Genomic DNA, 16,557 nt, shown 5'->3' with positions numbered 1-16,557 from the left:
CAGGGGTCTGAATGAATTTCCTTCTCCTTATAAATATGTATTTATTCCAGCACCATTTTTTTGAAATAGCTATGTTTCTCCACTGAATTACCTCTGCATCTTGGTCAAAACTCGTTTGACATATATGACGTCTATTTCTGGACTCTCTATTCTGTTCCACTGATTTATATGCCTAGTTTTCACACTCCCTTGATTACTAGAGCTCTATGCTAAGTCTTACATCAGTTATAATAGTTCTTCAGTTTTGTTTTTTTCAAAATTGTCTTGGCTATTCTAGGTCCTTTGCATTTCTGTGTAAGTTTCAGAATCAACAATTTCTAAAAACCAAGACCAAAACAAACAAACAAAAACCCTTGGGATTTTGCTTAAAGTTACATTCAATCTGTAGATCAATTTGGTGAGAACTGATATCTTAACAATGGTAGATCTTCTGATCCACGAACCTGATACATTATTTATCTCAGCTTTCTCCATTTCACTTAGTAATTCACACATTTTAAAACAGCTTTTGTTAACATTTATGTCCCAAAGAGGAACCATAATTCTTTCTTCGTGTCTTGGGTCTTTTTATACTCTAGGCAGGACAAAACCAAAGCAGAACTAAGAAAAATCAAACCATTTTGATGTTGGGCATAAATAATTTATTCTCCCTTTTTCCATATAGTGCTTATGTTCATAGAGTAAAATTGCAGATGAAGATCACCTAAAGAGATTACTTTCTTTGTTATAGTTTGAGGAAAAAAATGACGATAATTCACAGACCAATTACCACAGGCCTCTAAATTTTTATCATTATAGATATGAATGCAATTGATATGAAGATATGTAACTGTCATTTGAACTGTGTATGGCATGAATATATTCTCAGGTTAGACCTAGTTGGAAGAGAATTGCCCCTTTTCAGAACATTTTCCCTTTCCTTCTGTGACTGTTATGAACCCAAAGCTACAGGACTATACACTGGTTATAGACTGAGATTGTATTCTAGTTGTAGATTATAGGAGATTAATAGACTAGAAGTTTATAGAGCAGATTGCGATTGCAGATTCGAGATTGAGAGTTCACAGGTACAGCTGGAGGCTGTAGTAGATTTACCTGGAATGTTTTTTGTTTCATTTCATTCGGATTTGTTTAGATTTTGTAAATTTGTGAAGGTCAGGAAAAAAAAAAAAAAGGATAGTCTACCATCCCCTGTATTTCTGGAATACACAAAGTTCTGAAAACCCCCGTTTTAAAAAAATAGCAAACTTGATCAGACCCAACCTCATTTAGGTCTTAAACCTGACCTAAACTGACCTGAGGCTATTTTTGGTCTTTTCTATCCTTTAGTGTGAATATTCAAAAAATTCACTACAGAAATGTTTATGCATTTGATTATGGGATGCTGTTGCATACCCTGAATAGTATATGATCTGTATACTACATTATCTTTCTAAAATCTGAAAAGTTCTCAATTCTGAAAGACATCTGAGCCCAAAGATTTTACACAAGTGTTTTGGACTTGTGTATCTGATTTCTTGTCTATCTTGAAGGTATGTAGACAAACTGTGGTGCACTTCCAGAATCCTTTTCTGTGTGTGTGTGTGTGTGTGTGTGTGTGTGTGTGTGTGTATGTGTGTGTGTTATTGTTTTGTTTGTTGGTGTTTTGTTTTTTTTTTTGGTCACACCTCATCTGTGAGCAGCTATGTAAGTATGATGTAGAAGTCCTTGGCAGCTCAGACTATATTCCGTCTTTCTAACAGCATCTGGCTCTTCAGGGGGATTCATCCCTTCCCTCTTGGGGACTAACTCTGGTATGTCCTCACAGTACAGAAGCTGAAGGGGACAGAGTCTCCTGCCCCAATTCTGCCAAGTGTGGGTCATGTTTGACACAAACTTGGCTGGCCATTCAGATGCACAGTCTTGTTAACTCTTGGAGGAGTTGGGTAACAACACAATGACTGATGAAAGACTGTACATCATACATCTCAGCAGCATGTAGTAACAAATATGTTCCTGTATCTTAGTCCTCTGGACTTAATATTATTAGACTGTCCTTATTTCTTGGTACCTGTGAAAGTGACCTTATTTGGAAATAGGGTCTTTGCAGATATAAGCAAGTTAAGATAATGTCATACTGGATTTAGGGTGGACCCTAACCCAATATTACTGGTATTGTCATGAGAAGAGACAGACATACAATGAGAATGCCATTATGACAATGGAGGAAGGGATTGTAGTGATCCATCTATAAGCCAGGGAATGTCAAAGATTTCTGGGGATCAGCAGAAGCTGGAAGAAACCAGGAAGGCATTTTCCCTAGAGCCTTTAAGATAGAGAATATGACACTCTTAACATCTTAATTTTGGATCCATCAGAACTGGAAGACAATACATTTCTGTTGGTTTAATTATTTTTAAAATTTTTGTTTTATTTATTTTTATACATATTTTTGAGAACAGGGGAGAGTGAGAATATATGGGGGGAGCAGCAGAGAGAGAGGGGGACAGAGGATCCCAAGTGGCCTCTGTGCTGATAGTAGAGAGGCCCGATGTGGGGCTTGAACTCACAAACTGTGAGAGATCATGACCTGAGCCAAAGTCAGATGTTTAACTGACTCAGCCACCCAGGTGCCCCCCACCTTTTAAAAACCAGTAACTCTATGCCCAACGTGGAGCTCAAAATTACAACCCTGAAATCAAGAGTTGTACGCTTGGGGCAGCTGGATGGCCCAGTTGGTTAAGCGACTGACTCTTGATTTCCACTTAGGTCATGATGTCACAGTCATGAGGCTGACCCCACATTGGGCTCTGTGCTGGCCATGGAGCCTGCTTGAGATTCTGTCTCCTCCTTGCCCTCTGCCCCTCCCCTGCTTTCATGCTCTCTCTCAAAAAAAAGGAAAGAAAAAAAAAAGAGTTGTATATTCTACTTACTGAGCCAGCCAGGTACCCCACATTTCTGTTGTTTTAAGCCACCTCATTTATAATATTTTGTTACAAACAAAACTTTGAAACTAACACAGTGTCCGTTCTCTTTTGGTTAAGTCAACCAGTATTTGCTTCTTTGGTTTACAACTAGGAATTCCAGTTCATACGCCAAATAATGATCTATATATTCTCATGGGATTCATTCATGTAACATTTAAAAATTCTAAACAGGAATATGTTTAGATAAAGTTTTAAATTTTCCTACCTAAAGAGCCACAAGTACCAAAACCAGAAGAAGATAAAAAGACAACTCAGAAATGTAGCTGTAACACTACAGGGCCACCAAAATCCTGAGGGATTCCAAAATAAAATTTTGTTGCTCATATCAACAAATTAGTGAATAGCCAATCAGCGATTGGCTTTAAAATAGATCGTAATAGGCTGTCCTTTATGTAAGACAAAGTCTTCTTTTATGTTATGATTGCTTTTCAAGATATATTACATTATGATTAACGATCATGTACATTGTTTTGACAATCAGAGAATTTATGAATGAGAGACTGATTTGCCCGCAGTGATGAACTGAATTGTAAAAACAAAACAAAACACAAACACCCAGCATTAGCAGGGATGATATCATTCAAAATTTGTTCAAGAATTGTGTTACAGTTTTGCTTGCTTTTAAACCAGAAGAAAAAAAAAAGGCAGCCGAAAGGCATTTATTTTGTGGTAACAAGCATCTGACAGGTCTCATTAGAAATACCCACTCACAAATCCATAGATGTAGGCTGGTTTGTTTCTGCCAGATCACATTTACGTGACCTCTCAAGCTTTAGGCTCTAGATATCTTACTCATGCTTTTAGCTTTTTGCGAGGCGGAATGTCAACAACTTTCACTGCTCTTTCTTCCCAAGTTCTTGGAGTGGAGGTCATGACTCTCACGAATCTACAGGGACACATGCAGGAGTTGGGACCCTGTGCCTAAGGTTTGTGTGTCAGGCGCGAAAAGCCTCCTTTATCTGCCCGAAACAAAACTCAAGGTCCAACAGAAATTATGACTCCTTTCTTCCGTTTATGCCTGACAAAGCAAAATGAAACAAAACTGCAACAGTTCAAAAAATCTGTGGAGGAATAAAAAAGTTGTCAAGGTGAAGAAGTATTACTAACAGGCATGGTAAGATTGTTCACACCAAAATTTCCAGGGAGATTTGTTGGGGCTTGAAAGTTCAACTATGCCATAGTTAGCGGTGTTATGTGGGGAGGTTGGGTGGCTGTCTGCCCAAAAGCCTCATAGTTTCTCACTTTCCTTGATGCATTTACAGTAGAGCCCTCAGATCTGCAGGCTCCGAAATGGCATGTAGTCAGCACCTCAAGATGGATCCATTTCTTGCAATGTAACGAACCCAGTTCACATGAGCCTAATATACAAACTAGATGCCATTTTACCTAATTAAAATAGAAAATATAATCCTGAGAAGACCAGACAAGGTTGGTTTTCTCAACAGCAAAGAGAACTAGAAATGAGAATCCAAATTGTAATGAGAAAGATGCTCCTATGTACGAAATCACAACAATGGAGATTAGCTGTGTGATTCAAATTTCAGTGGTCTTGCATCCACACTCATGGGCAAAAATCCACCACTGGAACACAGTGGGCTGACTCCGGGAACCTGACCTTCCAGCCTTCGGCACTGCTGGCTACTCACAGCCAGCTGCTCGCCTTCTGACTCCCCGTTCTCCAGCCTCCAGTCTGGCCACTCTCCTTCTGAAGGGCAACTTCCTTCTCTAGATGTTTCAATGCTGTTGGTAAGACAACTGCTTTTGACATAAAGTCACCATCCTAATCTTGAGATTAGGAGAATCTTCTAGTCATCTAATAACCTATTATTTACCCACAAATTTTTATACCCTGTGATAGTTAAAAGATTCCAACTTAATAAATTCTGGCTTGGAGTAAATTTTGTTTTTACCCTGTGTCCCATCCACAGGCACAATGATCCTGAAAATGTCTCTGCCTCTTCTCACTGCATAGGAGGAAACTAGCCCATGAACATAATTATGAGTTACTTGAGAATTAAGGGTGAGTCTAATGGGTATGTACATGGCCATGTTTGTTGTATGAATGAGTGTGAATGATGAGTGCTGCTGTTGACCTGCTTTGACCTGATGTCAAGTAGGAGGTGCATTGATTCATAGAGGTTCTCATGCCCACACTTCCTGATGATCAGAAATAGTTTTAATTAAATCAAATCATTACTAATGAGTAAACTTCCAAGCTCCTAATGTGCCAGACATATTCAGTTCACAGTGAAGAAGTACATTGACCTTTGAAATCTGCTGTTTCATTTGAATAGTTTAGACTGTTTTTTTTTTCTAAGCAATTTATGCAAAAAAGCAGGATGCTGCCCCCAAAAAGAATGGTCAGTAATTGCAACTATGAGTCAATAACACAGATTATCCTGCTGTTTTCCTCCTTATTGGAAGAGGATCAGACCCGTCTCCCTAACGTATGAGTCCATTAATCAAAACGTTTATTGAGCGTCTGTTATGTGTAGGGCATTGCAAGAGTTCTAATGGGTGATACAAATAATTATGGTATGTCCTCCACCTTGGAACATCTTCCATATGTGTGAGCTAACTCTTATTATGTAGATGTTAGTTTTCTATCATCACAAGGCAGTACTGAGGACTACAGAGCAGGTGGAAGAAACCTCTAAGACCATAAGCAGTTATACATAGGCACATAATAGTGGGGAGGGTGAAGAATTCTTTAGGGGCTTTCATGAGAACTTGGCTTTATTCTCAACTTTCTCTTGTCATATGAGAAATCATTGGAGTATTTTATGTTCAAAGCTATTCAACTTTCTTGGATTATGTAATATGTTGTGAATTTTGGAGCCAAGTGTAATGAATGGCAAGGTCAGCTTCTCTACCTACATGCTCGTCTTAGGGCTTGACATACTAATGACTCTCAGAGTCCTATCTACAGCCCTGGCTTCCCTTTGACCTCCAGACAAAACATTGACCTATCAGCTTGACACCTGCAACTTGATTATATCCTAGTAGGCACCTCACACCTAATACATCCAAATCGGACCTCTAGTTTTCTACCCCGTCCCATTCTTCACCACCATCACAAGCCATCTTCACCTCTGTGAATGGTACTGCCATCTAACCACGTGATCAAGTAAAAACCCTACAAATAATTCTTGAGTTGTTTTTTCTTCTTACTGTTTCTCCTTGCCTGTCCAATCCACAAGTCTTCTATGTCCTGGTTCCAAACTATAACTTTACCTATCTACTTCTATGGCTCTCGTCCAAGCTACCATCATTCTTTGGTTATTTATTTTTTATCTCCTAATTTTTTTTATTGTGGTTAACATACATAAAGTTTACCACTTCAGCCATTTTTAAGCGTATAGTTTGGTGGCATTAAGTACATTCACACTGTCGCACAGCCATCACTGCCATCCGTCTCTAGAACTTTTCCATCTTCATAAACTGAAGCTGTGTACTTGTTAGATAAGTTCCCACTCACTCCTACCTATAGCTTCTGGCAGGATCATTTTACCCTCGGTCTCTATGACAGAGGTTTCTACATATGTTTCTACATAGGTTTCTCTATGACAGGTTTCTACATACTCCATGTAAATAAGATCATACAATATTTTCTTTTGTGACTGGTTTACTTCACTTAGCATCATGTCCTCAAGTTTCATCGAGGTTGTATCATGTGTCAGAATTTCCTTCCTGTGTAAGGCAGAATGGTATTCCCAAGCACGTCAACACCACATTTTGTTTGTCCATTCATCCACTAATGGACACTTGGGTTGCTTCCACCTTTTGAATATTGTGAGTAATCCTGCTACTTGCCCAGTCTTTGCATCTTCTCTTTTCCCCTAAAACCTATTTCCTCACAGCAGCCAGAGTAATCTTTTAATCAGATCATGTCAGTTGTCTGCTTAGTATCTTCCAATGGCTTTCAACCAACCCCGTGATATCTCAACACCTCACCACACAGTCTTGCCCCAGTCTATGTTTTTCCCTGTCCCTCTGTGCACACTATATCCAGCCACAGACCTATTTGTCATTTTCAAACAGGCAAGACTGTTCATGTCTTGGGACCTTTACCCTCTGTGTGGAATGCTCAGTCCCAGAGTTTTACAGAAGAAGCTCCTTCTCCTCATTTAGGCCTTTGCTGTAGGTCACCTTCTTTGGGCACATAATCTCAAGTGCCGTTTCTCCCAACCATATTGCTGTCACATCTCCCTATTCTTTTTCCCCTGGCACTTATCACTATTGAAAGTTGATGTATTCATTTATTGATTTACTTATTTTCTGTCTCTTCATTTTCGTATGTGCCATCGTGCAAATACTGACCAGTGGATAGGATAATGACCAGTGTGATCTGAGAAATTTAAAAGTAGTGAACTTAATAAAAAAATCACCTGGCTGTTTTTGTTTTTTTTTTTTTTAAACTCTTCAGTCATATAGTATACTAATTTCCAAATGCCATGCCTAGGCAATTGCAAAAGGGCATATCATACTTCAACTACTGAATGCTCTCTGTGATTATGGTGCCTATACTATAATCATATGTTGCTGACAAATTGAAACCAAACATCTGGAGAGTGAGTATGTCCCTTGGAAGTACTTAAGACATAACAGATCAATATATTTGGAGAGAGACATGTCAAAATCAGTCTGTAATTTGTATTAAATGATTGTGGACACTCATCGATGGTACTTAAGGATCTCTGCTGGTATTGATCATATATTGCTATTAGGGAAAATAATGTGTGCTCTTAAACTGTGTGTATTTATGTACAAATCATTTATATATATGGTAAAATGTTGAACAATATCAGTACAATACATTAAGTATTAGTAAAATAAAGTTTTTCTCTTTTGAGATTAAAAACTAGAGGCTCCGATATACTTATCGTCTGGGATGAATGTGTCCCACTCATGAGTCTACTGGCTGGATCACGGACCATGAGGTGTGTCAATAGCAAGGCTCTGCTGTCGCTGATCAATCTTCCATCAATATACTTTTTGAGGGGAACGAACAATTCAGTTGCTGCTGTTTCTCCTTGAAACGCACAGAGAGCCCTCTACGGTCACAGATATGATCTACTAGTTTCTGTTGAATCAAGTTATTAATATTCTAGAGTTAATTTTCCTTCACATCCTTCCTGGCAGATAAAAAAAAAAAAAAAGCAGAGTTTATTATAAGTCAAAAGAGACTTTCCTCTCCAGTAGGACACTATGGAAAGACTTCATACAGTCTATCAGTGATTCAGTTGTACTCTCACTAATTCAGCTCGTACTTTACCCTACTTATAATTCATGTAGAGAAATTTAAGCTAATGCCTTTCAGAATGAGAATATTTTGTATTAAGAGATGAGTTGAAAGCAGAATATATGCAAGTTTTGCCCGTTGTTTATAAATGTATTTTAATAAATAGGATTAGCTTTTCTTAAGAACTAAAGATATATAGAGGGCATTTTTATTGAATTCTAGTGTACTCTAAGTTGCTAAAGTTTGGTGAAAGTCAAGGTGTTCGGGATGTTTGAGAGAGCAGCAGTCATTTGCTCGACACACTGATTTTCTAGTTACGGTTTGTTTTGTTTGGGTCTTGAAAAGTTGAGAGAAAAATTAGATTCTTCACCTCATAGCATATGAATTATTCCTCTGTAACCTGATTGCCTGAATAGTTTCCACCAAATTGAAAATTTTCTTTGCCCGGGAGCTTTTGTCTAAGAGTCAGGTCATGCCAAGTCAGTCAAGCCAAGCCATGTCAAGTGCATGAAGAGAGGAAAAAGCAAACTGCCTTTGTGGGAGGCCAGGTCTATTCTTGGCTTTGTCTCCAATTAACATGTCACTTTACTGCGCTAGTATAGCTGTTTTCTTATCTATTGAATGGACACAGTGATTCCTGTTCTCCTACACATTTTTAGGAGGTGCCTTAGCTCCATAGGAAGTTGTATGGAAATGACCATGTAAGTAAAGACATTTTGCCATAGAAGTTGCTCATGTTTGAACTATTACTATGCAAATTAATCTCTCATTTTTAAAGCCCATTTTTATCTACTGTTATTTATGTTTATTTTGGGGAGAGACAGAGAGTGCACCCATGAGCATGTGGGGGGAGGGGCAGACAGAGGGGAAGAGAATCCCAAGCAGGCTCCATTCCATCAGTGCAGAACCCATTGTGGGTCTCAATCCCATGCACCAGGAGATCCTAACCTGAGCCGAAATCAAGAGTTGGAAGCTTAACCGACTGAGCCACCCAGATGCTCCTATCTACTGCTATTTTTATCCCTATTTTCAAATAAACCTTTCACAGTTAGTCTTAGATTTACAGACAAGTTGTGAAGATAGCACTGAATTCCCATATACCCCACCATCCAGTTTAATCTTTTATCAACATTTAAGGTTAGAACTTCATCCATTTTTTTAGTCAACAAAAATAAATCTATATGCTCAAGGTCTAAAAAAAACAAATGTGGAATACCCTACTTCCTTTTCTGTGATCTTAGCTTTCCCTCCTCTTGTAATGGAAAACAGTGTATTTGCTGTACATAGATATATTAGTCATATTTTTGACTTCAAATAACAGAAAAGTCTGACTCAACTGGCTTCAAAAGTAAAGGAAACTTGTTAGCTGAGATAACAGGAAGTGTGGAGGTAGGGCCGTTCTAAGACTGATTCAGGAATTCAGTGATGTCACCAGAGCTAGATTTTTTCCATTTTTCTGCCTCATCAGTCTCCGTGAGTTGGCTTGTCTGCAGTCTGGCACTGCTCCTGGTTGCCAGATGGCTATGGTAGTTTGTGCATCTCAACCAGATATAACCACAACCAGTAGAAGAGGGAAGGTTTCTTCTTTTGTAATTCTTTTTTAATTTTTTTTAACGTTTTTATTTATTTTTGAGACAGAGCATGAATGGGGGAGGGGCAGAGAGAGAGGGAGACACAGAATCGGAAGCAGGCTCCAGGCTCTGAACCATCAGCCCAGAGCCCGACGCGGGGCTCGAACTCACAGACTGTGAGATCGTGACCTGAGCCGAAGTTGGATGCTTAACCGACTGAACCACCCAGGCACCCCTCTTCTTTTGTAATTCTTGATCAGCAAGCAAGACCTTTTCCCCAAACTCTTCGGCAGACTTTCTCTTCATCTTCTTTGGTTCAATTGCATCATATACCCATGACTACACCAGTCACTGGTCAGAGAACGGGGAGGGAGGGGATGCCATAAATGGCTTCGAGTAATCATGATGTGTCTCTTGGGGCTGAGACTAGGGTTCTCCTCTCCTGAGGAAGTATATGGCTATCTACAGGACAGTGGACACCTGAACAAAAGTAACATTGGGGTAGAAAGGACTTGTATGGTGGTGCTGGCATATGATTGTTGGGTAAGCAATTAACAAAGCCAACTACTTGCATAATAATAGTGACTGGAAGAAATTTAAATGATAAAATAACTAACGCTATGTGCTTATTTTTACCAGGTATTATTCTAAGATAGAAAATCATTAAGTCATTTTCTAACGTCCTTTAAGGTAACAAAGATTTGGGGATCCAATATGGGTACCAGGGTCCTTTAAAATTTGCAAAGCTGACCATTTTACAGATTCTGAGATACTATATGCACCCCCAAATATTTGTTGAGCTATGTTGAATGAATACTTTGTGTAGATCTATGAAGCAAGATCTATTTTTGCTTCTTTTTGCTTGAATGTGATTTACTCTTCTAAATTTTGACTTATAACAATATATACATACTTCAAGTAGAGTTAGTATTGATAAGATACTTACTATTTTGTAGTTAGTAAGTTGAATCAGGAAGAAGCTTAACTTACCAACTTTCAGAATGTTACTAACATTTGGAGAACAAGCTCATTTCAAATTATTACCTGTTTTAAAAAATTATTTGTTTTAAAATTTTTTTAATGTTTATGGATTTTTGAGAGAGAGCGAGCGAGCGCATGAGTGGGGGAGAGGCAGAGAGAGAGGGAGACACAGAATCCAAAGCAGGCTCCTGGCTCTGAGCTGTCAACGCAGAACCTGATGCAGGGCTCGAACTCGAGAACTGTGAGATCATGACCTGAGCTGAAGTTGGACACTTAACAGAGCCACCCAGGCACCCCTGTTTTTTTGTTGTTTATCGAGGTGTAATTTACAAAGAGCCAAAGACCAAAAGATTCTCTTTTTAGGTGTACAGTTCTACGAATTTGACAAATTCATACTGTGTACAACCACCACAATTAATGCAAGGAATATTTCCAACATCCTAGAAAGCTCTCTCATGCCCCCTTTAGTAGCCAATTTCCTCCCCTCTACCCTAATCGCCCCAGCAATATTACTGATTTCTGCCCCTAGAGTTTTGCCTTTCCCAGAATATTATATAAATGGAGTCATAGAGTATACCATCTTTTAGATCTGGCTTCTTTCACTTAACAGAATTCTCTCCAGATTTATCCATGTTGTGGTGTGCATCTGTAGTGGGATCCTTTTTATTAGTGAGTAGTATTCCACTGGATGGACGTACCACAGTTTGCTTACCCATTTCTAAGCTGTTGACATTTGGTTTGTTGCTAGATTTTGGCAATTATGAATTACGTTGCTACAAATGATCGTAAAGAGGTTTCTGTGAAAACACAGGTCTTCATTTCTCTTGGGTAAATGTCTAGGAGTAGAATTGCTGAGTTATGTGGTATGCACGTAATTTTTCAAGAAATTGTCAAATTATTCATCAAGGGCTATAACGTTTTGCACTCCCACCAGCAACGTAGAAAGGTTTCAGTTACTGCACATCATCCCTCTATATTTAGTAATGTCAATTTTTTGGAGCTATTCTATTAGGTGTATAGTGGTGTTTCGTATGATTTTCATTTCTATTTTCCTAATGAGTGTGGCCAAATATCCCTTCATGTGCTTTTACAGCACATCTCTTCATTGGTTAAATGACTGCTCAAATCTTTTCAAGATTATTTTTTTAAATAAGTAACTTAATAAACAAACTTATTTGAGAGAGAGAGCGAGAGAGAGAGAGCACACGCAAGTGCAAGTGGAGGGGCAGAGAGAGAGACAGAGAATCCTAAGCAAGCTCTGCAATGCCTGCACAGAGCCTTATAGGGGGCTTGAACATACAAACCTCGAGATCATGACCTGAACCAAAACCAAGAGTCGGACCCTTAACCAATTGAACCACCCAGGTGCCCCCTTTTCCGAATTTTTTATTGAATTCTTTGTTTTCTTAGTATTGACTTTTCAGAGTTTTCAAATATTGTGGATACAAGTTCTTGTCAGATAGGATTAGAAAGTATCTTATTCTAGTCTGTAGCTTATGATTTCATTTTCTTAACCCTGTCTTTAGAAGATAAATGTATTTTTAAGATTCAAATTTTTCTATTCAAATGTTCTAGGTCTAGGGAAAATAAAACCAATTTTTTCTTTTGAAAACCCAAAAGACTATGATAATTTTCACAATAGATTTTTCCCTGATATCCTGAAGAAAATGTGAAGCAACAATATAAGGCTTTCTAAAGTACTAAAATTATGAGCTATTTTATTCCTAAAATTCATAATTATTTATCTTTGTCTTGTAGGTTTGCAGCATGATTATTACGTGTAATAGAAAATTAAGCTGTAGAACAATGTTCATGAACTTTTTTTTCTATTTTATAATTTTTTTTACTGCACGGAATTACCTATTTAAAAAAATTTTTTTTTAAATTTACATCCAAATTAGTTAACGTATAGTGCAACAATGATTTCAAGAGTAGATTCCTTAGTGCCCCTTACCCATTTAGCCCATCCCCCCTCCCACACCCCCTCCAGTAACTCTCAGTTTGCTCTCCATATTTATGAGTCTCTTAAAAATATGGAAGCTTCATGAATTTGCACATCATCCTTGCACGGGGGCCATGCTAATCTTCTCTGCATTGTTCCAATTTTAGTATATGTGCTACCAAAGCGAGCATGTTCATGAACTTTTTCTTCTGGCTCATTATAACACCGTTATGTCAGATGACTCCCCCCTCCGCCACAAATTACCAATTACTGGAATAATGTCATATTAATTAAATGCAATACTAAGCCAATGCTCTTGTTATACAACTTTGGAGATTTGGTCTACCTGTTGAGATAGGCTAGCCCCCAAATCTCAGTGACCGAACATGAGTGTTTATTTTATTTCTGGCTCTTCTTGAGTGGTGTTGGTTGTATGTGGATGGGTTGCTCCACTTAGTCTCTCAGAGCCCTTGACGGTGGAGCCTCAACCTCTGGAACTTTGGTTGGGTTGGACAGCCGCATAAGAGGGAGAATGGAGCATCCTTCTGGGCTTTTCACTGGCAGCTCATCTGCTCACCTTTCCTCAGCCAGGATTGGTAGCATCGCCCTGTGAAATCGTGAGGAGGCTGGAAAGTGTAGTCTGCTGTGCATTCGAGAAGTGAAGGAGAATCCAATAGGGGTGAGCACAAATAATATTTATCCCATATTCTAAAAGAGCATAAAAGATAAATTATAACCATGTTATTTAAATTAGACCTTTTGAGACCATTTTATTACTTACTGGCTGGGAAACTGGGATGAGTTACTTAACCTTTGTGAGCCTCAATGACCCCATTTGGAGAAGGGGTAATAGTGATGGTTAACATTTATTGTGTGTATACTAGGAGCCAGGTCCTGTTAGAAGTACTCAACATATAGGACACGCTTTAATCTTTGCAACTCATAGGCAGCAAGAACGTATAGTCCTTGCTATAGATAAAGCAGTCGGGGCCGAGAAGCCTGAGTAACTTGTTGACCCAGATGGTTTGTGAGAGTTGGTTCTAGGATTGGAAGCCAGGCGTCTGGCCCCAGCACTGCTGGGCCTCGTGACTAGGCCCCATCTCTCCTTTTGTAGTCATCATACCTGTTTGAATTAGGTGCCTGTTAAATGCCCAGCGTACTAGGTGCAGTGCTGGCCATTGTAACAGTTTAGATGTGGTGGCAAGGATACAAAGGGAAATTTAGCTAATGTATTCATTTGAATCTTTCAGTAAAAACGGTGGTTTGGTGGGGTTGGGGAGCAGAGGAGGTAGTGGGAGGGGTCATCCCCAAATGAGTATGTATCTGGCTAAGAGTTTCTATCCACAGTTCTGTAAGGAGGTCCTTTGTTTTCTACAACTCATTTTCCACTCTAATCTCAATATTAATAGTGATGCTCATGGAGGCGTCAGTTCTAGCCTGGACACTGGACAGGTGTTCACAGAGGTCTACAATATGGTCTTTGGTGGAGGTGCTGCCTTATACATTTCTGCATCTGTCCCCTCTCTGAGCAGAAGTAGCTTCTATCCTGGCCCTCTTAGAGTTCTATGTAGCTTAGGGCTCAGTGTTTCTGGGTATGTCTTCAGCAATCAGTAACTTTGTTAGACATTTTGACCAAATTTCTCTGGCAGCACATAGAAGAAATCACCCAGAACCCTATGCTAAGAATTCGAAAGATACCCTTGTCAGTTAGGGATACTTTGGGATCAAGTAACAGAACACCTAAAAGGTGATGGTTGAAATAAGAAGAGTCCGGCAGTGCCGACCTGGGCTCAGTAGCTCCTTTCCTTCTGGCTCTGGTAGTTTGTCTTTTCCTTATGGTCACAAGATGGCTACTGTAGCTCCACCCATCGCATCCTTACATCAAAGGCAAAAGGATGGCAGAAAAGGGGGTTTCCTTCCATCAGGGGAGAAAAATTTCCTCTTAAACTTCACCATAGGTGTTTCCTTGCTGCTCACTGGCTGCAGTGGTTCTGTGTGCTCATGACTGGACCAGTCCACCTGCACTGTGATAAAGCATCTTCCTCCAATTCTTGGTCAAGATTGTACTGTTAGGAAGGATAAATGAGTGTGTGTGTGTGTACACAATTTTGTTTGCCACATATGCTTTCTTACCCCATAAACTCTTTCCTATAGGCATCCAGGAACAGATCACTCCCTATGTGAATTTTTATCCTGAGGGCCCTGTTAGCCTCTCTGGAACTGGCCCCAGGGGCCCCCCCGAGGGTGGCAATATTGACTCCCTCTCTAGATGGGGGGAGGGCAGATCAGGCTGTCTCTGTTCAGACTCCAATTTCAGCATATGGGGAGTTAATGGTTTCCAAAGCAGTTAAGATGCCCTTCCTCATCACATCTCCAGCTATAGCAACAAAATGCTTCTGTGCCAGTTAGAATAAATGAGCCCACTATGTTGGGGACTCTGTAATTTGACTCCAACGAGTTGCAAACTCAGATCCTCTTTAGGTAGAGATTAGATCAAGCATTTCAGGACAGTTTGTATCAGGCCTCATGTTTTTAATGAGATATGACACCAGGTTGAATCTGATGCATATTCAGTTGAATATTTCAAATTTAGTTAATGAAAGCATCTGGACTATCTTTAGATCATACAGGCTGCCATGCTAAAAGGGGCTCATTATAAAGTCATAAGAGCGGTTTATTTTGTTCTGTTGAACTTTCACTATTTATGAGTAAAAGGGGATAGTTTTTTCGATTCTCCCTTTCAGAATTTCTGCAACACATGGGAAAGACCAGGGGCTAGGGGGGGTTCCACGAAACTTGCCTTGTCTACTGTCAGATTCCTTTTAGTTGTTCTTACTCCATAGTGGAGGCTAGGGGTGTGGAGGGAGCAGAATGGGGAGCCTACCGACGCCAAGTTTGATATGGTTGTCTTCCGGTGTTCCGTCAGGTACTGCTAACAAACTACAAGAAGACAATCTCAGGGTGTCGATCACAGGTCAGTCTGGGCAACAGACAACACAGTTTCATTTTCAGGATTAGGTACACATACATCTTAATATTTACTTTTTGTTTTTCAGCTTTCTGAAAACAGATAGTATAGAGAAAAATCCTTCTCTTTAGAAAAAACATTTTGCCAAGTTTTCTTTATTGTTCCAAAAAAAAAAAAAAAAAGGTAACTTTGTTAAGCATCTGACTTCGGCTCAGGCCATGATCTCATGGTTCATGAGTTCGAGTCCCACTTCGGGTGAACATGGGCCCCACCTCTTTCTCTTTGTGTCTCTCTCTCTCTCTCTCTCTCTCTCTCTCTCTCTCTCCCCTCACCCCTTCCACTCCCCCTAGCTTACTTGTGCCCTCTCAAAAATAAATAAATAAATAAATAAATAATAAAAAAGCAATAAGCAACTTCTACACGGAGCATAGTTCAATTAGTTAACCCCTCTGTTACTGAGCATAAAAGCACTTCCTAACCTGGTCAGGGGTATAGCAAAGAGTAGTTAATTGTTTGCCAAATGCTGTCAAGCTCCCAGGTGAGAGCCACACTTTCCATGCCCAGCATTACTGTTGCAGTATTTCCCTGCTCCCAAAGAGAATCTGCTCCAGAATCTGCCTCCAATGTGTAGGGATACTGGCCTGTGTTTTGAGAGGGGAGCATCAGAAGTTGCTGAATTTTTTTTTTATTTTTTTTATTTTTTTAAATTTTTTTTTTAACGTTTATTTATTTTTGAGACAGAGAGAGACAGAGCATGAACGGGGGAGGGTCACAGAGAGAGGGAGACACAGAATCCGAAACAGGCTCCAGGCTCTGAGCTGTAGGCACAGAGCCCGACGCGGGGCTCGAAAGAAGTTGCTGAATTTTTAAAGAACTGTTCAGCTTGC

The 16,557-nt window shown here is 39.5% G+C and overlaps 1 protein-coding gene and 1 non-coding gene across 2 annotated transcripts in view; both read right to left on the bottom strand.

Moving 5' to 3' along the window:
* The window catches only part of CDIN1 (CDAN1 interacting nuclease 1), a 274,081-nt gene that overhangs the window by 34,852 nt on the left and 222,672 nt on the right, over positions 1-16,557 (bottom strand). The gene's annotated exons all lie outside the window — the stretch shown is intronic.
* On the bottom strand, positions 12,787-12,893 carry LOC125910462 (U6 spliceosomal RNA). The gene has a single exon (XR_007453972.1). It is a non-coding gene; the product is annotated as a U6 spliceosomal RNA (small nuclear RNA).

The sequence above is a fragment of the Panthera uncia genome (genome assembly GCF_023721935.1).
Source record: "Panthera uncia isolate 11264 chromosome B3 unlocalized genomic scaffold, Puncia_PCG_1.0 HiC_scaffold_1, whole genome shotgun sequence".
In the NCBI taxonomy this organism is placed as follows: Eukaryota; Metazoa; Chordata; class Mammalia; order Carnivora; family Felidae; genus Panthera; species Panthera uncia.
Note: the sequence above shows the minus strand (reverse complement) of the source record. Positions and strands in the feature narration are given on the sequence as shown.